Source organism: Pecten maximus, chromosome 3 (genome assembly GCF_902652985.1).
Source record: "Pecten maximus chromosome 3, xPecMax1.1, whole genome shotgun sequence".
NCBI lineage: Eukaryota > Metazoa > Mollusca > Bivalvia > Pectinida > Pectinidae > Pecten > Pecten maximus.
This window is the reverse complement of record NC_047017.1, coordinates 11,588,838-11,613,312: the sequence shown is the minus strand read 5'-3', so window position 1 is coordinate 11,613,312 and position 24,475 is coordinate 11,588,838. Positions and strand designations below refer to the sequence as shown.

General features: G+C 37.0%; 1 protein-coding gene across 2 annotated transcripts in view; it reads left to right on the top strand.

Annotated features, from left to right (window-relative positions):
* The window catches only part of LOC117323212 (alpha-mannosidase 2x-like), a 131,847-nt gene that overhangs the window by 78,536 nt on the left and 28,836 nt on the right, over window positions 1–24,475 (top strand). The window contains exon 4 of one of the 2 annotated variants that reach the window (XM_033878272.1): window positions 13,943–13,982. The exons of the other annotated variant lie outside the window; for it this stretch is intronic. The gene's annotated coding sequence lies outside the window, so the exon portion shown is untranslated. The remainder of the gene's footprint in view (window positions 1–13,942; window positions 13,983–24,475) is intronic. 2 annotated transcript variants of the gene reach the window in all.

Genomic DNA, 24,475 nt, shown 5'->3' with positions numbered 1-24,475 from the left:
TCCTCTATACTCCTCCCTCCTTCAACAAAGTCGTTGATGCTGCATGAATTAGACGTATACACACTTGAGACCCTAAACCATATTATGTTGAAAGGATCGGGAAAAATGAAACAGAACTGAATTGGGCTGAACACTGAAAGCCAGGTTCTCCAAAGTTAGAGCATGTATCTAAGAGTTCAGAGTTCTGAGCCAATGTTTATTTGTTAGCCCCTCGAGATAATTATAACTTCAATCTCTAAAATGGATACCCGAATGTCACATGGCACACCTACATTTTGATTGGTTAGAATCCTAAGGGATTTGTTTATATTGCATCAGGCGTATCTGATTGATCTTAAATAATTGATATATAAATTAGATAGAAATTATATGTATTTTTTGTTTTATTTCAATTACTTTAGTATAAATATTTAAATTTCTGTTAGAACTCTAATTGAATTCCTGGTAATTTTTACCTGTCTGTTATAATGCTGTAGAGATATTTCCAACTTTTATTGGTTCTGTTCTGTTTCCCTCAGGTTTTTAAAACTACATCTCATATCCCAGGTGTTTGAATCCATACAAAATTAATCCTAATTTTTACATGTAATCTGATCTACTGGGAAATCTGTGTCAAACTTATAACTTGTGTTGTCGTAAAATGTTTCCGTGATTCAGTTTTATGTCTTCCTGGTCTGTGGTACAGTAAATATACTGTTAGGTTCTTCCTGGATATTATTCTTGATGCCAAAGTCGAATCTGTTACAGAGTAAATGTTGTATAGATAGTAATTAAGCATTCTGAACTAGATTCCTTTAGTTATGATTTTATTGGGCAATCAAGTTATGTCAGTTTTTATGGTTCACTACTTGCTGGTCCAGATGGAAGCCTTCGAGGGGTCTTAGTGTTGGAGGAGCCTAAAGTACACAGAAAACCAATGTGGTCGGGGTAGGTCACTCAAACATTTTTACTTCCTTTTGGGGAATCGAACCCCTGCCACCTAGGTGAAAGGCAAGTATGTTACCACTGTGCCACCCAACATTTTTTTTAACTTGAGCTAAGTTCTTGAAGAATGATTGGTAGGAGTTAGAGATTCTATTTCTCATACGTTCAACCAAACGTTGTAAAATTGTAATGAAGTAAACAAAGAAAATGCTGCCAGGTTTGTCATTCACCTGTTAATTTGATGCTAAACATTAAAGATGTATATAGAAAATTTACATATTTTTTTTAAGGGGGATTTAAGGGTAGGTTTTCATATTAAATATGAATGTAACCAATTTGCATTCATACTGGCATGAATGTTAAGAAGCTCAATTCAATACATACATTTACATTTCTAATCAATTCTTAGTGATCAATATGCTATAAATATACTTCTCTTGGTTCACTTAATTGTTTAGCCTGTTGATGAATTGACACAGTCAAATTATTTTCCATAGAAAAGTATTTCTAGAAAGTGCAATTATCACAATCCTAATTAATAGGGCAATGATTCCAACTTTTATAGCATTTAAAGATGTAAGTTAACAGTATACATAGCTATCAATGAAAGTCCAACCTGGAACATCCTTACATCACCTAAATGTTTGCTGCTTGTTGTTGCCTGACATTGTATGAGGCAGAAGAAAAAGAGTCAAAATGACACTGATTTAATTGTTCATCATTCTGTGATTGTAATTGGCAGTTTTCAAATAGAGGTTTGTAGTAGGAAGGTATATATTTCATAACTGACTTATGTTGCTATGTAAATCAAAATCTTCAAATGAATGACAATCTCTGAAAGTTTGGAGATCAATGTCAGGCACCAAAGTTTGTATACCAATTGGACTTTTTAACAACATCAATTTTAGATTATATTTTATATTATAGTAAGACCTAATGGTTTTATAATCGTCCCATCTGCCGGGCAGTCTTTGTAAGTCTTCAGATAACCCTGGCACCATGTTGTACTGAAACAGTAGGACTTATCAATGAAATCTAATTTTGTCCATTTGCTGCATCATAAAGAATGGGAGATGATGGTAAAATGTATGGCTCTTGCGGTTCCTTTTGTAGTGAATTAATACCGGTCTATGTGGCGCTTGGTAAAGTAGATTCTCTTGTTCTATCACATGTTTAAAAGCCTACATAGGTCATCGCATGGTTAACACTCAGGTAAAGTGTAAAATATGGAGGCTGTTCTGGACGTAAAAATTCATTTCTCTAAAGAGATGAAAGAAGTCATTCTATTGGTGATTAATCTGATGTGATCAGCCAATCAGCTGGGTATAGTGAATTTTTAGTGGAATAAATGATGATTTATTCCTCCATTGTGATTTTACAGGTAATTTTTTGTCCAGGTCATTTGTCATTTAGACTACAAATGTACATGTACCTACATTACCAGGGCGGTGACAGCTCAGTTAGAACTGGATTTCAGATAAAGATCTGAGGTATAGGGACTAATAGAATCTAAGGTGGGTCTGTTACATAGACAGGGATATCTCAACCCTATTGCAAGAGTTTGGCCAGCCAGCATGAGGCTTGCCAAGTGCTGGGGAGCCATATATTTAACATGAGGATCACAAACTCTTACATGAAGATCCAAGTTGTAGGGACCAGTGGACACAGGTGTAGGGACCAGTGGACACAGGTGTAGGGACCAGTAGACATAGGTAAACATTCCAGATGTTTATGTTTATCTGGTGACCAAGTTTGTTCCAGTGGATGACCTTGACCTTCATTCAAGGTCACAGTGGTCAAATATGCTAAAATCTTTAAACAACTTCTTGTTAACCAAAGCCCAGAGACCCAATATTAGGTCTGTAGCAGGCTAGGATTAGATGAAAGGCTACCAAATTTGTTCAATTGGGTGACCTTGACCTTCATTCAAGGTCAAAGGGGCCAAATATAAAACATATCAAAACTCAGGTTTTAAAATAAGAAAAGAAAAAATTGAAGGTGTTTGTAGGTAAGACGAGGGATACATACACTTAGAGAGAGGGAATCATTGGGGATGGAAGAGCTCTAGTCGTTATATATACCAGTAATGATATTGTGACACAGAGGAACAGAGAGAGCTCTAGTAGTTATATATACCAGTAATGATATTGTGACACAGAGAGCTCTAGTAGTTATATATACCAGTAATGATATTGTGACACAGAGGGAACAGAGAGAGCTCTAGTAGTTATATATACCAGTAATGATATTGTGACACAGAGGGAACAGAGAGAGCTCTAGTAGTTATATATACCAGTAATGATATTGTGACACAGAGGGAACAGAGAGAGCTCTAGTAGTTATATATACCAGTAATGATATTGTGACAGAGGGAACAGAGAGAGCTCTAGTAGTTATATATACCAGTAATGATATTGTGACGGAGAGGGAACAGAGAGAGCTCTAGTAGTTATATATACCAGTAATGATATTGTGACACAGGGAACAGAGAGAGCTCTAGTAGTTATATATACCAGTAATGATATTGTGACAGAGGAACAGAGAGAGCTCTAGTAGTTATATATACCAGTAATGATATTGTGACAGAGGGAACAGAGAGAGCTCTAGTAGTTATATATACCAGTAATGATATTGTGACAGAGGGAACAGAGAGAGCTCTAGTAGTTATATATACCAGTAATGATATTGTGACAGAGGGAACAGAGAGAGCTCTAGTAGTTATATATACCAGTAATGATATTGTGACACAGAGGGAACAGAGAGAGCTCTAGTAGTTATATATACCAGTAATGATATTGTGACACAGAGAGAGCTCTAGTAGTTATATATACCAGTAATGATATTGTGACAGAGAGAACAGAGAGAGCTCTAGTAGTTATATATACCAGTAATGATATTGTGACACAGAGGGAACAGAGAGAGCTCTAGTAGTTATATATACCAGTAATGATATTGTGACACAGAGGGAACAGAGAGAGCTCTAGTAGTTATATATACCAGTAATGATATTGTGACAAAGAGAGAGCTCTAGTAGTTATATATACCAGTAATGATATTGTGACACAGAGGAACAGAGAGAGCTCTAGTAGTTATATATACCAGTAATGATATTGTGACACAGAGGGAACAGAGAGAGCTCTAGTAGTTATATATACCAGTAATGATATTGTGACACAGAGGGAACAGAGAGAGCTCTAGTAGTTATATATACCAGTAATGATATTGTGACAGAGGGAACAGAGAGAGCTCTAGTAGTTATATATACCAGTAATGATATTGTGACACAGAGAGAACAGAGAGAGCTCTAGTAGTTATATATACCAGTAATGATATTGTGACACAGAGGGAACAGAGAGAGCTCTAGTAGTTATATATACCAGTAATGATATTGTGACACAGAGGGAACAGAGAGAGCTCTAGTAGTTATATATACCAGTAATGATATTGTGACACAGAGGGAACAGAGAGAGCTCTAGTAGTTATATATACCAGTAATGATATTGTGACACAGAGGGAACAGAGAGAGCTCTAGTAGTTATATATACCTGTAATGATATAGTGACACAGAGAGAACAGAGAGAGCTCTAGTCGTTATATATATACCTGTAATGATATTGTGACAGAGAGAACAGAGAGAGCTCTAGTAGTTATATATACCAGTAATGATATTGTGACAGAGGGAGAACAGAGAGAGCTCTAGTAGTTATATATACCAGTAATGATATTGTGACAGAGGGAACAGAGAGAGCTCTAGTAGTTATATATACCAGTAATGATATTGTGACACAGAGGGAACAGAGAGAGCTCTAGTAGTTATATATACCAGTAATGATATTGTGACACAGAGTGAACAGAGAGAGCTCTAGTAGTTATATATACCAGTAATGATATTGTGACACAGAGAGAACAGAGAGAGCTCTAGTAGTTATATATACCAGTAATGATATTGTGACACAGAGAGAACAGAGAGAGCTCTAGTAGTTATATATACCAGTAATGATATTGTGACAGAGGGAACAGAGAGAGCTCTAGTAGTTATACAATGTATATACCAGTAATGATATTGTGACACAGAGTGAACAGAGAGAGCTCTAGTAGTTATATATACCAGTAATGATATTGTGACACAGAGGGAACAGAGAAAGCTCTAGTAGTTATATATACCAGTAATGATATTGTGACACAGAGGGAACAGAGAGAGCTCTAGTAGTTATATATACCAGTAATGATATTGTGACACAGAGGGAACAGAGAGAGCTCTAGTAGTTATATATACCAGTAATGATATTGTGACACAGAGGGAACAGAGAGAGCTCTAGTAGTTATATATACCAGTAATGATATTGTGACACAGAGAGAACAGAGAGAGCTCTAGTAGTTATATATACCAGTAATGATATTGTGACAGAGGGAACAGAGAGAGCTCTAGTAGTTATATATACCAGTAATGATATTGTGACAGAGAGAACAGAGAGAGCTCTAGTAGTTATATATACCAGTAATGATATTGTGACACAGAGAGAACAGAGAGAGCTCTAGTAGTTATATATACCAGTAATGATATTGTGACAGAGAGAACAGAGAGAGCTCTAGTAGTTATATATACCAGTAATGATATTGTGACACAGAGAGAACAGAGAGAGCTCTAGTAGTTATATATACCAGTAATGATATTGTGACACAGAGAGAACAGAGAGAGCTCTAGTAGTTATATATACCAGTAATGATATTGTGACACAGAGGGAACAGAGAGAGCTCTAGTAGTTATATATACCAGTAATGATATTGTGACAGAGGGAACAGAGAGAGCTCTAGTAGTTATATATACCAGTAATGATATTGTGACACAGAGTGAACAGAGAGAGCTCTAGTAGTTATATATACCAGTAATGATATTGTGACACAGAGGGAACAGAGAGAGCTCTAGTAGTTATATATACCAGTAATGATATTGTGACACAGAGTGAACAGAGAGAGCTCTAGTAGTTATATATACCAGTAATGATATTGTGACAGAGGGAACAGAGAGAGCTCTAGTAGTTATATATACCAGTAATGATATTGTGACACAGAGGGAACAGAGAGAGCTCTAGTAGTTATATATACCAGTAATGATATTGTGACACAGAGGAACAGAGAGAGCTCTAGTAGTTATATATACCAGTAATGATATTGTGACACAGAGAGAACAGAGAGAGCTCTAGTAGTTATATATACCAGTAATGATATTGTGACACAGAGGGAACAGAGAGAGCTCTAGTAGTTATATATACCAGTAATGATATTGTGACACAGAGGGAACAGAGAGAGCTCTAGTAGTTATATATACCAGTAATGATATTGTGACAGAGGGAACAGAGAGAGCTCTAGTAGTTATATATACCAGTAATGATATTGTGACACAGAGAGAACAGAGAGAGCTCTAGTAGTTATATATACCAGTAATGATATTGTGACACAGAGGAACAGAGAGAGCTCTAGTAGTTATATATACCAGTAATGATATTGTGACACAGAGAGAACAGAGAGAGCTCTAGTAGTTATATATACCAGTAATGATATTGTGACACAGAGGGAACAGAGAGAGCTCTAGTAGTTATATATACCAGTAATGATATTGTGACACAGAGGGAACAGAGAGAGCTCTAGTAGTTATATATACCAGTAATGATATTGTGACAGAGGGAACAGAGAGAGCTCTAGTAGTTATATATACCAGTAATGATATTGTGACACAGAGGGAACAGAGAGAGCTCTAGTAGTTATATATACCAGTAATGATATTGTGACACAGAGAGAACAGAGAGAGCTCTAGTAGTTATATATACCAGTAATGATATTGTGACAGAGGGAACAGAGAGAGCTCTAGTAGTTATATATACCAGTAATGATATTGTGACACAGAGGGAACAGAGAGCTCTAGTAGTTATATATACCAGTAATGATATTGTGACACAGAGAGAACAGAGAGAGCTCTAGTAGTTACATATATACCAGTAATGATATTGTGACACAGAGGGAACAGAGAGAGCTCTAGTAGTTATATATACCAGTAATGATATTGTGACACAGAGGGAACAGAGAGAGCTCTAGTAGTTATATATACCAGTAATGATATTGTGACACAGAGGGAACAGAGAGAGCTCTAGTAGTTATATATACCAGTAATAATATTGTGACACAGAGAGAGCTCTAGTAGTTATATATACCAGTAATGATATTGTGACACAGAGAGAACAGAGAGAGCTCTAGTAGTTATATATACCAGTAATGATATTGTGACACAGAGGGAACAGAGAGAGCTCTTGTAGTTATATATACCAGTAATGATATTGTGACACAGAGGAACAGAGAGAGCTCTAGTAGTTATATATACCAGTAATGATATTGTGACAGAGAGAACAGAGAGAGCTCTAGTAGTTATATATACCAGTAATGATATTGTGACACAGAGGGAACAGAGAGAGCTCTAGTAATTATATATACCAGTAATGATATTGTGACACAGAGAGAACAGAGAGAGCTCTAGTAGTTATATATACCAGTAATGATATTGTGACACAGAGGGAACGGAGAGAGCTCTAGTAGTTATATATACCAGTAATGATATTGTGACACAGAGGGAACAGAGAGAGCTCTAGTAGTTATATATACCAGTAATGATATTGTGACAGAGAGAACAGAGAGAGCTCTAGTAGTTATATATATCAGTAATGATATTGTGACACAGAGGGAACAGAGAGAGCTCTAGTAGTTATATATACCAGTAATGATATTGTGACACAGAGAGAACAGAGAGAGCTCTAGTAGTTACATATATACCAGTAATGATATTGTGACACAGAGGGAACAGAGAGAGCTCTAGTAGTTATATATACCAGTAATGATATTGTGACAGAGGGAACAGAGAGAGCTCTAGTAGTTATATATACCAGTAATGATATTGTGACACAGAGGGAACAGAGAGAGCTCTAGTAGTTATATATACCTGTAATGATATTGTGACAGAGAGAACAGAGAGAGCTCTAGTAGTTATATATACCAGTAATGATATTGTGACACAGAGTGAACAGAGAGAGCTCTAGTAGTTATATATACCAGTAATGATATTGTGACACAGAGGGAACAGAGAGAGCTCTAGTAGTTATATATACCAGTAATGATATTGTGACACAGAGGGAACAGAGAGAGCTCTAGTAGTTATATATACCTGTAATGATATTGTGACAGAGGGAACAGAGAGAGCTCTAGTAGTTATATATACCAGTAATGATATTGTGACACAGAGGGATCAGAGAGAGCTCTAGTAGTTATATATACCAGTAATGATATTGTGACAGAGAGAGAGCTCTAGTAGTTATATATACCAGTAATGATATTGTGACAGAGAGAACAGAGAGAGCTCTAGTAGTTATATATACCAGTAATGATATTGTGACACAGAGGGAACAGAGAGAGCTCTAGTAGTTATATATACCAGTAATGATATTGTGACAGAGGGAACAGAGAGAGCTCTAGTAGTTCTATATACCAGTAATGATATTGTGACACAGAGGGAACAGAGAGAGCTCTAGTAGTTATATATACCAGTAATGATATTGTGACAGAGGGAACAGAGAGAGCTCTAGTAGTTCTATATACCAGTAATGATATTGTGACGCAGAGGGAACAGAGAGAGCTCTAGTAGTTATATATACCAGTAATTATATTGTGACACAGAGAGAACAGAGAGAGCTCTAGTAGTTCTATATACCAGTAATGATATTGTGACACAGAGGGAACAGAGAGAGCTCTAGTAGTTATATATACCAGTAATGATATTGTGACTCTAGTAGTTATATATACCAGTAATGATATTGTGACACAGAGAGAACAGAGAGAGCTCTAGTAGTTATATATACCAGTAATGATATTGTGACAGAGGGAACAGAGAGAGCTCTAGTAGTTATATATACCAGTAATGATATTGTGACACAGAGGGAACAGAGGGAACAGAGAGAAGGAAGACTCGTTGTTGTTCTCTGGGTCAGTATCATACTAACCCAATTATAGATACAATCGTCCTGAAATGAGATCCTATGGCCCTCATCATTTCTGTTTAGAACATAGACCTTCGTTGTTTGTTGTGCTTGCCATGAAGTCTTGGAGAAAGTCTCCGAGCGAGACATACGCTTTTCTTTTTCCAGTAGGGAGACAGCGTCAATACATGTATATTTATCCAAAAGTGCAAATTTGTCGCATAGAGTCGCTCTGTCTGACCACAAACATCTTCACACATATTTTTTTAGCTTCTAAATTTCACCTAAAACTTAACTGTTAATAGGTCTTGTTTAATATAAACATACAATGCTTTACAGTCATATAATAGTAGTTTAAGAGTTTTTGGTTGGATTTGAGATCATTTTCTCACAAATCACAAACAAACTTGGAATACAGAGATTATCTCAACATGTTTTCAAATTCACCTTTAACAAGACTAATAGTTGATAAAAAGCATTTAAATATAATATTTACATGTAATTTATTAAACAAATGCTGTGTAAACTATTTTGATTTTTTATGACATAAACACCTGTTAAATTTGACAATAGTTTGTGGTATCTTAATACATTTGTCAGGAATAATACAGTCTTGGTATTTCCTTATTTGATGTTTTCAACCTTCGGCCACTTATTAAGACAATATAGACAGCTTTTACAATATTCAAATTTAAATTCCTTAGATAAACATCAGATTTATCAACAACTCTTAAATATCAAATTCCTTAGATAAACATCAGATTTATCAACAACTCTTAAATATCAAATTCCATAGATAAACATCAGATTTATCAACAACTCCAATATCATATTCCATAAATAAACATCAGATTTATCAACACCAATATCATATTCCATAGATAAACATCAGATTTATCAACACCAATATCATATTCCATAGATAAACAAAACATCAGATTTATCAACACCAATATCATATTCCATAGATAAACATCAGATTTATCAACAACTCCAATATCAAATTCCATAAATAAACATCAGATTTATCAACACCAATATCATATTCCATAGAAAAACATCAGATTTATTAACACCAATATCATATTCCATAGATAAACATCAGATTTATCAACACCAATATCATATTCCATAGATAAACAAAACATCAGATTTATCAACACCAATATCATATTCCATAGATAAACATCAGATTTATCAACAACTCCAATATCAAATTCCATAGATAAACATCAGATTTATCAACAACTCAAATATCATATTCCATTGATAAACATCAGATTTATCGACACCAATATCAAATTCCATTGATATGCATCCGATTTATCAACTCCAATATCAAATTCCTCCATTTCCCATTTTTTTTTTTTTTTTGTGTTTTACAATTGATTCAATTTTCTTTTAAATACATAAAGATTTTGAACAGGAGTTATGGAGATTAGAGTGACTTGTTGGGTAATGTCTTTATATAGAAACATGCTTAATTCTCCATTTATTCTCCCAGGATCTTTTGTGTCCTATGGTATCCCTTTTGGCAGCCAATTCCTATATATGATGAGTCTGGCGTCAGTGATTTGCCTCAATCACTCAACCACAAAGCATTGTCAGCTTCAAATGAAATTTTTGTAATTTGAAAATTGTTCATTCATTTAATTATTTTTCAATCAAATTTTTAATGTAAATTTAATTATCAATCTAATCAGTTAATCTCCATATATGTTGGTATCACATGGAATTTTCGATAATTTTGAAAGTAAATTTAATGAAAGTAAATTTGATTAATTACTTGATTAAGTTGATGTGACTATGAAGCCCGGAGGCCATGTTGTAAAGGATTACTATGAGATACTGTAGCGGGTGATCAGAGGGCCTCGTAAGGTGTCTTTGATGGCCCCACTGTCTTACTTCTGTCCCAAAACACAATTTTACAGGGATTACCGAGAGATTTACACTTGTCAAAACCACATAGAGAACCAAGCCCTGAAGCTGCTGTTTAACTTTGATTCTCGTATAGGAGAGCGCCATGCTGTTACCTAGAGCTCACTTATCTGCCTATAATGAAGTCTCACTTGGCATTCAGCATTTGGTGGATGTACCTTTGGCCTTCTGGTTGGGTCCTTCATCAACTGTGAGCTTACAGTTTTGTACCCGCACTCTATCGGAGAGAATTAGGTTGTTGGTTTTTCCTCTGTTAGATATAATAACCGGAAATGTCATGTAAAGTTCCCAAGGGATTCAAATTTAGCCGATATGTAAAACCCCAAACCATCTTGGTTCCAAGATGTCCGAGATCATTGTGTCCCTGGTTAGCATGGTCGACTATCATTGTTGCTACTGGGCCCTTTAACAACCGTGTGTCTGTGGCCATACATACAATCTATAGATCCTAAAGGCACTAAACTGCATTAAGTTCCAAGACGCCTTTTAAACCAGCTACATATAAGTATATTTATATTCATACTATCAAATTTCAGTATGTTGTATAAGTTTAGTATATAATCACATCATCTAAAATATACGCGACAGAACAACATTTAAGGAAATTTCAGTTAGAATAACCATAGCTTGGCAAACGTAATTAACATTTTAAGTGCAAAAATTTCAAAAATAACGTAACACTAAAATATATACATTTACCTAATATACATGTACTGCTAAAAAGGGTCAATTTCAAGGTTCCAGAGAGGCCCCATAGTTAAATCTCACATCAGGCCCTTAATGTGATGGCAAAAACATCTTTAAACTATTTCAAATTTAACTTTTCAAATTATGCTTTGTGTATCAGCATCTGAGTTTCAAGGATTGCTCAAAGATGAATAATATCTGTATAAGTTTTAATACTGATTTACCCCTGTCAAACTTGCGCCCGTAAAGTCATGAAACACTCTAGTTCTGTCAGTGGTTGGGACCAGAGCAAATTCTCCGATAACAAAATATCTCCTCTGTAGAATCAGTGCCAAATTGGATATTACACGAAAATCACCTGATCTTTCTGACAGTATCATTAGATTCTAGAAAACATCCGTAAAGTCTTATCTGTACAAAAATATTTTCTACTAATTTACCATTTTTAATTTGACTTTGTAATATAAACTAGACTTATAAATGTGAAACATATCTCTATAAAACTTTAAAAATATTCTATGAGATAATTTGACTACACCACATTGAAGCTCACAAATGGGAAAGATATCTTGAAAAAAAATTCTCTGAGTGATTTTCATTTATTGTTGATGTCTGACAATTTGGCAGGGATAAAAGAAAATGCCCCTCCTGATAGTTGACTGAACACTTGTTTTGAAAATTATGTTTTTTTACGAAGATGATAATTTCCCCTACTCCTACCCTGTACAGAATTTAGCTACTGTAAATACCTATTTCCTAGTAAGTAACTTATCCCTGTAAATCCTGGAGAATTATGGGCTTTTGACACATGTTACACAAGAAGAATTCTCATTAGTCAGTCGGAGTAACAGAGAGGTGATGTTTAGGGCCTGACTAGCTAACTTCCAATACTTCCGTACTCAAGTCGTGGCTGAAATATTGTCAGAAAGACATCGGGTGATTTTCTGTCTGCTCATTCTATTTCATTTCTAATTTTAGATTTAATTAAAGGTTATGTTGGAGAAGGAGATATTCACTTTCCAATCTCTGGTGTATCGTTGAGGACATTTCTAATGATTTAATTTCACAGAGGAGTCTTTGGACAATTTTTTTTCTACAGATATTGTACATTTAAATAAACAAAACGATTTTTCTTCTCCAGGAACCTTATTAACACCTGATCAGAATTTGTAGAGGTTTTATGGGAGAGTTTTAAGGTTTTACATTTCCACAACAGCAAAAGTGACATGACGATGACAGAACAGGGGAGATATGCTGGTTGTGAGATAAAAGGTTTCAGATACAGTTAACAATTCACACCTGGGAATTAAAGAAAATGTGATCTCTTAAAACAGGTGTTCTCTCAATATCAGATATAACTGGTCTCTCAATATCAGATATAACTGGTCTCTCAATATCAGCTATAACTGGTCTCTCAATATCATATATAACTGGTCTATAAATAGCTCCTATCGGAATTAAACATTTAATTACTGAGACACACAAGTTTTTTTTCACATAAATATAACGATTTTTCATTGGACAAGTGGTCTTTATGGACAGGTGCTATTCATTAACAAGTGGACTTTATACACAGGTGTTATAAATGAACAAGTTTTCTTTATGGAAGGTTGTTATATTCATGAACAAGTTGTCTATATGGGCAGGTGCTATTCATTAACAAGTGGTCTTTATGCACAGGTGATATTCCTAGACATGTGGTGTTTATAGACAGGTGTTATTCCGAGACATGGCATTTATAGACACGTGCTATTCATAGACATGTGGTCTTTATAAGCCTAGCTATATCTGGATGTTTCACCCCTACCAGTAAAATCAATGTTATTGAATTACAGAAATGTGTGTTTGTTTTCCAATATCAAAGAAAGTGACTATGTACTCTTGTATGATATCACAATAAACACGTTGATCAGCCCCCTCCTCCCCCCCCCCCCCCCCCCCCCCCCCCCCTTAAACAACCAAAAAGAAAAACATATGATACCTAGGGGGGCTATATTACCTTTCAATTGCCATTCTGTAAAGTAGATTTACTTAAAAATGAAAAGTTACGATTGCACAGCGTTTGATATTAATGTCAACAAGCAATACAGATAAATCAGAAACCTATCCATAAAACAATAACTGTCGAAGAATATATAAAGACACCAACCAAACGAACATTTAGACAAATAGGAGGAACGTATTCGAGTAATTGGGGTTTTACTATTTTTGCAACATTTGAATTTGAATAATGTCTAAGTAATTTGTGGTGGAGAGATAAAATGAAATTCACGTAAGATTACAGAAACCAGGAATTCTATATATTTTTTTTCAGTAACTTCTCATTGATCAGTTATGAGGTTTGGTATTATAAGTGGTAATGTTTATCTTTTCAGGAATGAAAAAGAAAATGGCACAAAGGATACACTGTATAAGGTAAATATAAGTCACCTGTAAGGTAAATATAAGTCACCTGTAAGGTAAATATAAGTCACATGTAAGGTAAATATAAGTCATCTGTAAGGTAAATATAAGTCATCTGTAAGGTAAATATAAGTCACATGTAAGGTAAATAAAAGTCACCTGTAAGGTAAATATAAGTCACATGTAAGGTAAATATAAGTCACCTGTAAGGTAAATATAAGTCACCTGTAAGGTAAATATAAGTCACCTGTAAGGTAAATATAAGTCACCTGTAAGGTAAATATAAGTCACCTGTAAGGTAAATATACAGTGTTAATAGATGTTTGATCGGTATAGGGATATTGCTGATTGCCATTGGAAAAGTGAATGGAAGGGCCTTATATATAAATGGACACCACCATTCCTGAACAGCTGATTGAATTTTGATTAAATTTAAACTGCAAAATTTTAATTTATTTTACACCAGTGGGTCAGGGTAGAATCAGCTCTAAAAGAAGCATCCTTAGCAAAAAAGAAGGACTCCACATTTTTTAATCAGATGGCTTAAGATCATTCTGGGGTAGATAGGCTACAAGTCAGAAAAATAATCAACTTCTAAGATCCTATTCAGTACAGAAAAGCTGAATTAACCAAATTCTGTCATGGGCGTCCATTGATAAGGAAAGTATCATATAAATCAGTCACTTGGCATGATCGATGTTCAAATACTGCCTAGTTCTCTTCCCTAAGTAAAGTTACTGAATGGTCAAGAGTTGTAAATTTGACTCCAAATGAAATTATATATGTACATGTGCTTCCTTTTAAATGACTGAACTCTCAACTCTAACTTAAACAAAAAAAGATTATTTTGATAAGAAATGGTATTAAACTCTGAATTTAGAAAAGGTTAAAGATTGATTTTAATGAAATATATGTTTGAAGGTAATAAGCTGGTCATATGACAGACTGGCGTTGGGGCTTATTTCATTGTGTATAACCTTTGTCTACTAACAGACTTGGGTTGGGGGCTTATTTCATTGTGTATAACCTTTGTCTACTAACAGACTGGGGTTGGGGCTTATTTCATTGTGTTTAACCTTTGTCTACAGACAGACTGGGGTTGGGGCTTATTTCATTGTGTATAACCCTTGTCTACTGACAGACTGGGGTTGGGGCTTATTTCATTGTGTATAACCTTTGTCTACTGACAGACTGGGGTTGGGGGCTTATTTCATTGTGTATAACCTTTGTCTACTAACAGACTGGGGTTGGGGCATATTTCATTGTGTATAACCTTTGTCTACTAACAGACTGGGGTTGGGGGCTTATTTCATTGTGTATAACCCTTGTCTACTGACAGACTGGGGTTGGGGCTTATTTCATTGTGTATAACCATTGGCTACTGACAGACTGGGGTTGGGGGCTTATTTCATTGTGTATAACCCTTGTCTACTAACAGACTGGGGTTGGGGCTTATTTCATTGTGTATCACCCTTTGTCTACTAACAGACTGGGGTTGGGGGGGGGGGGGCTTATTTCATTGTGTATAACCCTTGTCTACTAACAGACTGGGGTTGGGGCTTATTTCATTGTGTATAACCCTTGTCTACTGACAGACTGGGGTTGGGGGGCTTATTTCATTGTGTATAACACTTGTCTACTGACAGACTGGGGTTGGGGCTTATTTCATTGTGTATAACCCTTGTCTACTGACAGACTGGGGTTGGGGGGCTTATTTCATTGTGTATAACACTTGTCTACTGACAGACTGGGGTTGGGGCTTATTTCATTGTGTATAACCCTTGTCTACTAACAGACTGGGGTTGGGGCTTATTTCATTGTGTATAGCATTGTCTACTGACAGACTGGGTTGGGGGGCTTATTTCATTGTGTATAACCCTTGTCTACTGACAGACTGGGTGGGGGGCTTATTTCATTGTGTATAACCTTGTCTACTAACAGACTTGGGTTGGGGCTTATTTCATTGTGTATAACCTTGTCTACTGACAGACTGGGGTTGGGACTTATTTCATTGTGTATAACCTTTGTCTACTGACAGACTGGGGTTTTGGCTTATTTCATTGTGTATAACCTTTGTCTACTGACAGACTGGGGTTTGGGCTTATTTCATTGTGTATAACCCTTGTCTACTGACAGACTGGGGTTGGGGCTTATTTCATTGTGTATAACCCTTGTCTACTAACAGACTGGGGTTGGGGCTTATTTCATTGTGTATCACCTTTGTCTACTAACAGACTGGGTCGTGGGGCTTATTTCATTGTGTATAACCTTGTCTACTAACAGACTGGGGTTGGGGCTTATTTCATTGTGTAAAACTTTGTCTACTGACAGACTGGGGTTGGGGGGCTTATTTCATTGTGTACTGTATAGTTGTTTAATTTCGCGGGGTGAAAATTTCGCGTTTTTCTGTTCAGGACTATTTCGCGGGGAGAAAATTTCGCGCATTTTAATATTTTATGTGACTTTTAATACCATATAGGGAAATAGCAGAAATTATACTTACGATGTACACATTTTATGCGACTCTAATATGATATCGTGAAACAGTTGAAACTACATGTATACTTACGATGTACATGTTCTGCTTAACAATATGCTTTAAATAAAGATTGTTTATTATTCATTGTCATAGTTGTCACTTATCACAAGGTGAAAAATATTCACGGGTATTTAATTTCGCGGACATTACCTTGACCGCGAATATAGCGAAATTAAATCCCCCGTGAATAAAAGCAACTATACAGTATAACCTTGTCTACTGACAGACTGGGGTTGGGACTTATTTCATTGTGTATAACCTTTGTCTACTGACAGACTTGGGTTGGGGCTTATTTCATTGTGTATAACCTTGTCTACTAACAGACTGGGTTGGGGCTTATTTCATTGTGTATAACCCTTGTCTACTGACAGACTGAGTTGGGGGCTTATTTCATTGTGTATAACCTTGTCTACTAACAGACTGGGTTGGGGGGCTTATAACCTTAATGTCCGACAGTGTACTATGTCCCCATCACAAGAAAAATATTCTGGCTACAAAAATAACACCAAGTCAGAATTGGACAAATACTGTCTTCCCAAAATTACAGATGTCAAGTGATTTCCCAGAAGCTTAAGATAATATGACTAAGTTGTGTGTGTTTTCTGTGGATTTAACAGAAATTAACTTTAATCAGCTATCTATACTTGTATAGATTGTAGATTTACCTAATGTGTTCCTGGTAATGCTGCAAATAGCATAAAACCCAAGACTGACACAACATAAAGATGCTATAAATAGACTCCTTAAATAAACCGACAGCTTTGTCCGTAATTTCCGCACTGCCCTAATAATGAATTCTGTCATTACCCTCCGAAGCTAAAGGCCATATTGGTATGGAGAGGGGGAAGTGGCTGTGTTTTACTGCTAAATGGATTTACTCATTAACTAACTAATTAATCTAGTATTAATTGCTTGTAGAATTAGTCCCAGTTTAATTGTTATGCCTGCAGTAATTCATCAAACTATCCACATGTTAGTACTTGTGGAGGTAATAATGTTACATGGTCGGCCATTGTACCTGAGTAACTATACCCACACACACCCTCATCAAGTCTGTAAATTTGCAGACCTGAACATCTATAGGTACTCTTATATTTTTTAAGACTGAACACATTTGTAGACTCTTCACAAGAAAATGTAATTATTTTCTATCATAACATAAATATTATGTGTTGTTCTGGCATTTTGATTATGCTCCAGAGAGTTTTCAGATGTAATATTGACTGTACCAGTGTATTATCATGGAATGGTCCTACTTGATCTGATTGTTTGAGTTATGACAAGCTATTGAGGGAAAAAGGCATTTATTAATATCAATAATTCATTTATTTATATTTGTATATGATTTATTAATATTAATAATGATTTTTTAAGAAATAAATTATTAAAAATCAACAAAATAATTGTTGATATTTAGATTTTTTATGTCAATATATCATTTTGCGATATTGATAGATAATCAATAACATCAAATTGTCATGCTTAAATAAACAAAGGCTTTCAAATCCTCAATTCATTTAATTACATTTTATTATTAATGTTTAAAACAGTTTCCATCATTGTAAAAAAAAAAAAAATTTGTTTGAGAGAAGTGCATATTACAATGGAATCTACACGGCTCACTGATCGGGACCTTGTCAGGAATCTACACGGCTCACTGATCGGGACATTGTCAGGAATCTACACGGCTCACTGATCGGGACCTTGTCAGGAATCTACACGGCTCACTGATCGGGACCTTGTCAGGAATCTACACGGCTCACTGATCGGGACCTTGTCAGGAATCTACACGGCTCACTGATCGAGACCTTGTCAGTAATCTACACGGCTCACTGATCGAGACCTTGTCAGTAATCTACATGGCTCACTGATCGGGACCTTGTCAGTAATCTACACGGCTCACTGATCCTGACCTTGTCAGGAATCTACACGGCTCACTGATCAGGACCTTGTCAGGAATCTACACGGCTCACTGAACCGGACATTGTCAGGAATCTACACGGTTCACTGATCGGGACCTTGTCAGTAATCTACACGGCTCACTGATCGGGACATTGTCAGTAATCTACACAGCTCACTGATCGGGACCTTGTCAGTAATCTACATGGCTCACTGATCGGGACCTTGTCAGTAATCTACACGGCTCACTGATCCAGACCTTGTCAGTAATCTATACACGGCTCACTGATCCGGACCTTGTCAGGAATCTACACGGTTCACTGATCGGGACCTTGTCAGGAATCTACACGGCTCACTGATCCGGACATTGTCAGGAATCTACACGGTTCACTGATCTGGACCTTGTCAGTAATCTACACGGCTCACTGAATGAGACATTGTCAGTAATCTACACGGCTCACTGATCCAGACCTTGTCAGTAATCTATACACGGCTCACTGATCCGGAGCTTGTCAGGAATCTACACGGTTCACTGATCGGGACCTTGTCAGGAATCTACACGGCTCACTGATCCGGACATTATCAGGAATCTACACGGTTCACTGATCGGGACCTTGTCAGGAATCTACACGGCTCACTGATCGGGACCTTGTCAGGAATCTACACGGCTCACTGATCGGGGCCTTGTCAGGAATCTACACGGCTCACTGATCGGGACATTGTCAGGAATCTACACGGCTCACTGATCGGGACATTGTCAGGAATCTACACGGTTCACTGATCGGGACCTTGTCAGGAATCTACACGGTTCACTGATCGGGACCTTGTCAGGAATCTACACGGCTCACTGATCCGGACATTGTCAGGAATCTACACGGCTCACTGATCGGGACATTGTCAGGAATCTACACGGTTCACTGATCGGGACCTTGTCAGGAATCTACACGGCTCACTGATCGGGACATTGTCAGGAATCTACACGGCTCACTGATCGGGACCTTGTCAGGAATCTACATGGCTCACTGATCGGGACCTTGTCAGGAATCTACACGGCTCACTGAATGGGACCTTGTCAGGAATCTACATGACTAGCTGATTGGGACCTAAATGCCAGGAATCTAACAGTTCATCGATACAGTACCTTAACGTGTTAATGGTTGGCAACTTCATACTCTCCAATCAAAAATCACCCTGTTATTTAATTTAATTAACAGGTTTTACATCCACTGTTACGGCCTTGCATCCTTTCAGCCTTTCCCTGTTACTTGCCCTGCATGTAATTATATACTCTTGAACCAAAAATCACCCTCACTGAACAGGTAAGGGTACATGTCCATACTCTCTAAACAAAAATCACCCTATTACTGGTCCTTCATATACATACTCTCTAAACAAAATCACCCTGTTGCTGGTCCTTCATATTCATACTCTCTAAACAAAAATCACCCTGTTGCTGGTCCTTCATATACATACTCTCTAAACAAAAATCACCCTGTTATAGGCCCTGTGTGTTCATATGCTCTAATAAAAAATCACCCTGTTACTGGTCCTGCGTGTACATACTCTCTAATCAAAAATCAGCGGAATCATAGTCTACTCTTTGTCATTCCCAGGCAGACACTTCACAGAAAAATTTCTGAAATCATCAAATTTTCCTCCAGCTTTTAGTGGTCCTGTAGGAATCTGTGGTATTGAAAAGCTTGGTTTTGATGAAAAATCAATTGTAATACCACGAAGTATAAAGGTAGGTATATGCAAGTAACAATAGTAAGGTTTGAAGGGCTCCTCGGCAGTTGTATGATAGCCCATGACAGTATATCAGATATCAAGCTTGATCACAACACTGATCTCTTCATCACAGGGCCAGTACCTCCACATCAAACCCCTCCCTCTACTGATGTTACGTATACAGAACTACATGTTTTGGGAATAGGACTTGGATCTGTCCTTCTTTAGTTTCTATATTTGTATGTTATATCCTCTGTCTGATTTGGATCAATCCTTTTTAGATTCCATACTTTTGTTTAATTGTAGAAAATACCTTCGCTTTTTCTTGGTTTATCTCAGTTCATGTTCTACTCGTGACAAAAAATTGGATTTAAGTGGGACCCTGGAAACAGCTTGTCTGTACAATTCTCTCTGTAGACAGGGACTTGTCTGTACAATTCTCTCTGTAGACAGGGACTTGTCTGTACAATTCTCTCTGTAGACAGGGACTTGTCTGTACAATTCTCTCTGTAGATACAGACTTGTCTGTACAATTCTCTCTGTAGACAGGGACTTGTCTGTACAATTCTCTCTGTAGACAGGGACTTGTCTGTACAATTCTCTCTGTAGACAGGGACTTGTCTGTACAATTCTCTCTGTAGACAGGGACTTGTCTGTACAATTCTCTCTGTAGATACGGACTTGTCTGTACAATTCTCTCTGTAGACAGGGACTTGTCTGTACAATTCTCTCTGTAGACAGGGACTTGTCTGTACAATTCTCTCTGTAGACAGGGACTTGTCTGTACAATTCTCTCTGTAGACAGGGACTTGTCTGTACAATTCTCTCTGTAGACAGGGACTTGTCTGTACAATTCTCTCTGTAGACAGGGGCTTGTCTGGACAAGTTATGTCCGTGTGATCCTCTGTGTTTCCGCTTTCTTGGTCGACTTATAACTATCACCATATCAGTCAGACAAACCAATCAGTTTTTTTTTATTGACAAGAGTTGTTGCCCTTTGAACTTCAGGAAAATACAACTTGATCCAGATACCCCAAACCCCTTTTTACTTTTTTAATAAAAAGTCTTTATTTGAAAATGTTTATGATTGTAGCTGTTCCTATTCTATCATGTGTACTGTTTGTTAAGTACAGAACATACGCTCTCATACTAAAGCATGCTGTACATTTAACGCCTTGGTTTTAGTTGTCATTCACCTATTTCTGAACTAGTGTGGTTGTATGATGTTTAAACGTATTCGCTATGAGATGGTTGTCATGGTATTCAACCTAAATTGTCATTATGTTCAAAGTATTCACTGTGAAACAGTTGTCATGGTATTCAACCTGAAAACTGTCATCATGTTCAAAAGTGAGACAGTTGTCATGGTATTCAACCTGAAAACTGTCATCATGTTCAAAAGTGAGACAGTTGTCATGGTATTCAAAATGTGAACTGTTGTTATGTTTAAAGTATTCGCTGTTAGACAGTTGTCATGGAATTCAATGTTAGTTCTCCTGTTATATTCAAAGTATTCACTGTGACACCATTATCATAATATTCAATGTGAGTGCTGTCATCATACATGTTCAAAGTATTCACTCTGCTTAGCTACAGTTAATTGTCAGGTACTGACATCATAGACTGTTATTTTATAGTTACAGAATTTTCTGGACTGGCAGTAAGTACAACCCAAAATCTTCTACAATTATTGTCCCCAGTTTCCATAGTTACTAAATGTGATGTACACATTTTCACATAAAGCTACAGAAGACGGAGTCAAGTCCCTTCTCCATACTCAATCTTACGATTTCTCATATAAAGGAAAAGTTCATTATTCCAATCTGGGTCCTTGTTGGGTTTGAAATATAATTTAGTACTTGTAGATAGTACTGTAAAATTGTGCTTGGATTAAACATTAATGGATGCATTAGATGAAGGTATTGACTTGGGTGAAGTACAGTCTGTGATTGAAGTATAGTAAACAGAGGGCTTTCATCTACCAGAGACATGATGTCTTAAGGCATCGCTTCTAATTAAAAAACACTGGGAAATGAAGCTCAGCCCTTAAGCAATTTCAAAAATAAGTGAAGAAACTATCGTAAGATTTTTTTTTATCAATAATCATAATTGAAAAAAAAAAATTAAATAAAATGAGAAAATATGTCTTAAACAGATCTTACAATCCATGTCCAAACTCTGTTTCTGACAGGAACATTCAGTATTGGAACATGTAGAAGGAGGAAATTGATCAGATATTAGAATTGTAATAGATACCATACTTGCCTGCCTTCCTTTGGGAAAGATACTCATAATGTTTTACACTTATATGTAGACACAAATTTTTGGTAATGTTTTTGTAGTTTGTGTTTCAACACTTTAAAATCAGTCAAACAGAAAGTGCAGATTTAAATAAGTAGTCTTTTAAAGTATCATTTTTTAAAGAAGAGGTCTTTGAACTCTCCTCCCCAAGTTTTTTTTACATCCATGTAGGAAATAATTGAGTAAATATTGATTTATATATCTATCAGTGTTTGCCACCCCAGGAAATGTGTTTGTTTGGTTTATTGCGCCATGAACAGACAGGGTCATTTTGAGGTTGGTTCTCCTTGTAGTAGCTGGTGACTACCTCACTGAACAATATATGGGAGGCCTATCACATGCCATCTAGAGCAGTTAGGGTAAGTGTCCTGCCCAAGGACACAACCATGACAGTATAGACTGGTCCATTTCTCAGCTTCCTGACAAATAAAGGTAGAGAGCATTGATTAACACACCTCAAATATTCACCTGAGATTACAGGGTCAGCGCTCTAATTGACTGAGCTATCATGGCCCCACAGAACTGTGAGTGTCACATAGGACTGATTTTGTGTCACGAAGAACATCTTGAGTTGTGAGAACGGATTCACAAACAATATTTTGATGTGAGTTCTATTGATAGTTCTGCCATTTTTCTACTGATCTAGGAACAAGGTGCTTCGGGGAACATCTGATTAAATCAGATACTTGTCATTGATTTCTTTCTGATGACACAGATGTCTGGATTTGGTATATATTATCACTGCTATTTTAATTGATATTAATTTTGTGAGAGCTGTAATGATTCTTACCAATAAAGTATCTGTCTCCGAGTCACAGGTGTCAGTTAACATTACCTGTCTGTCTCCTAGTCACAGGTGTCAGGTCTCAGTCAACATTACCTATCTGTCTCCGAGTCACAGGTGTCAGTTAACATTACCTGTCTGTCTCCTAGTCACAGGTCTTAGTCAACATTACCTATCTGTCTCGTAGTCACAGGTCTCAGTCAACATTACCTGTCTGTCTCCTAGTCACAGGTGTCGGTCAACATTACCTATCTGTCTCCTAGTCACAGGTGTCGGTCAACATTACCTGTCTGTCTCCTGGTCACAGGTGTCAGGTCTCAGTCAACATTACCTGTCTATCTCCTAGTCACAGGTGTCAGTCAACATTACCTATCTGTCTCCTAGTCACAGGTGTCGGTCAACATTACCTATCTGTCTCGTAGTCACAGGTCTCAGTCAACATTACCTATCTGTCTCCTAGTCACAGGTGTCAGGTGTCAGTCAACATTACCTATCTGTCTCCTGGTCACAGGTGTCAGGTCTCAGTCAACATTACCTGTCTGTCTCCTAGTCACAGGTGTCAGTCAACATTACCTATCTGTCTCCTGGTCACAGGTGTCAGGTCTCAGTCAACATTACCTGTCTGTCTCCTAGTCACAGGTCTCAGTCAACATTACCTGTCTGTCTCCTAGTCACAGGTGTCGGTCAACATTACCTGTCTGTCTCCTGGTCACAGGTGTCAGGTCTCAGTCAACATTACCTGTCTGTCTCCTAGTCACAGGTGTCAGTCAACATTACCTATCTGTCTCCTAGTCACAGGTGTCAGTCAACATTACCTATCTGTCTCCTAGTCACAGGTGTCAGGTCTCAGTCAACATTACCTGTCTATCTCCTAGTCACAGGTGTCAGGTCTCTGTCAACATTACCTGTCTAGTCACAGGTGTCAGGTCTCCTTGTCACAGGTGTCAGGTCTCCTTGTCACAGGTGTCAGGTCTCCTAGTCACAGGTCTCTGTCAACATTACATATCTGTCTCCTAGTCACAGGTGTCAGGTCTCGGTCAACATTACCTGTCTGTCTCCTAGTCACAGGTGTCAGGTCTTAGTCAACATTACCTGTCTGTCTCCTAGTCACAGGTGTCAGGTCTTAGTCAACATTGCCTATCTGTCTCCTAGTCACAGGTGTCAGGTCTTAGTCAACATTACCTGTCTGTCTCCTAGTCACAGGTGTCAGGTCTCAGTCAACATTACCTGTCTGTCTCCTTGTCACAGGTGTCA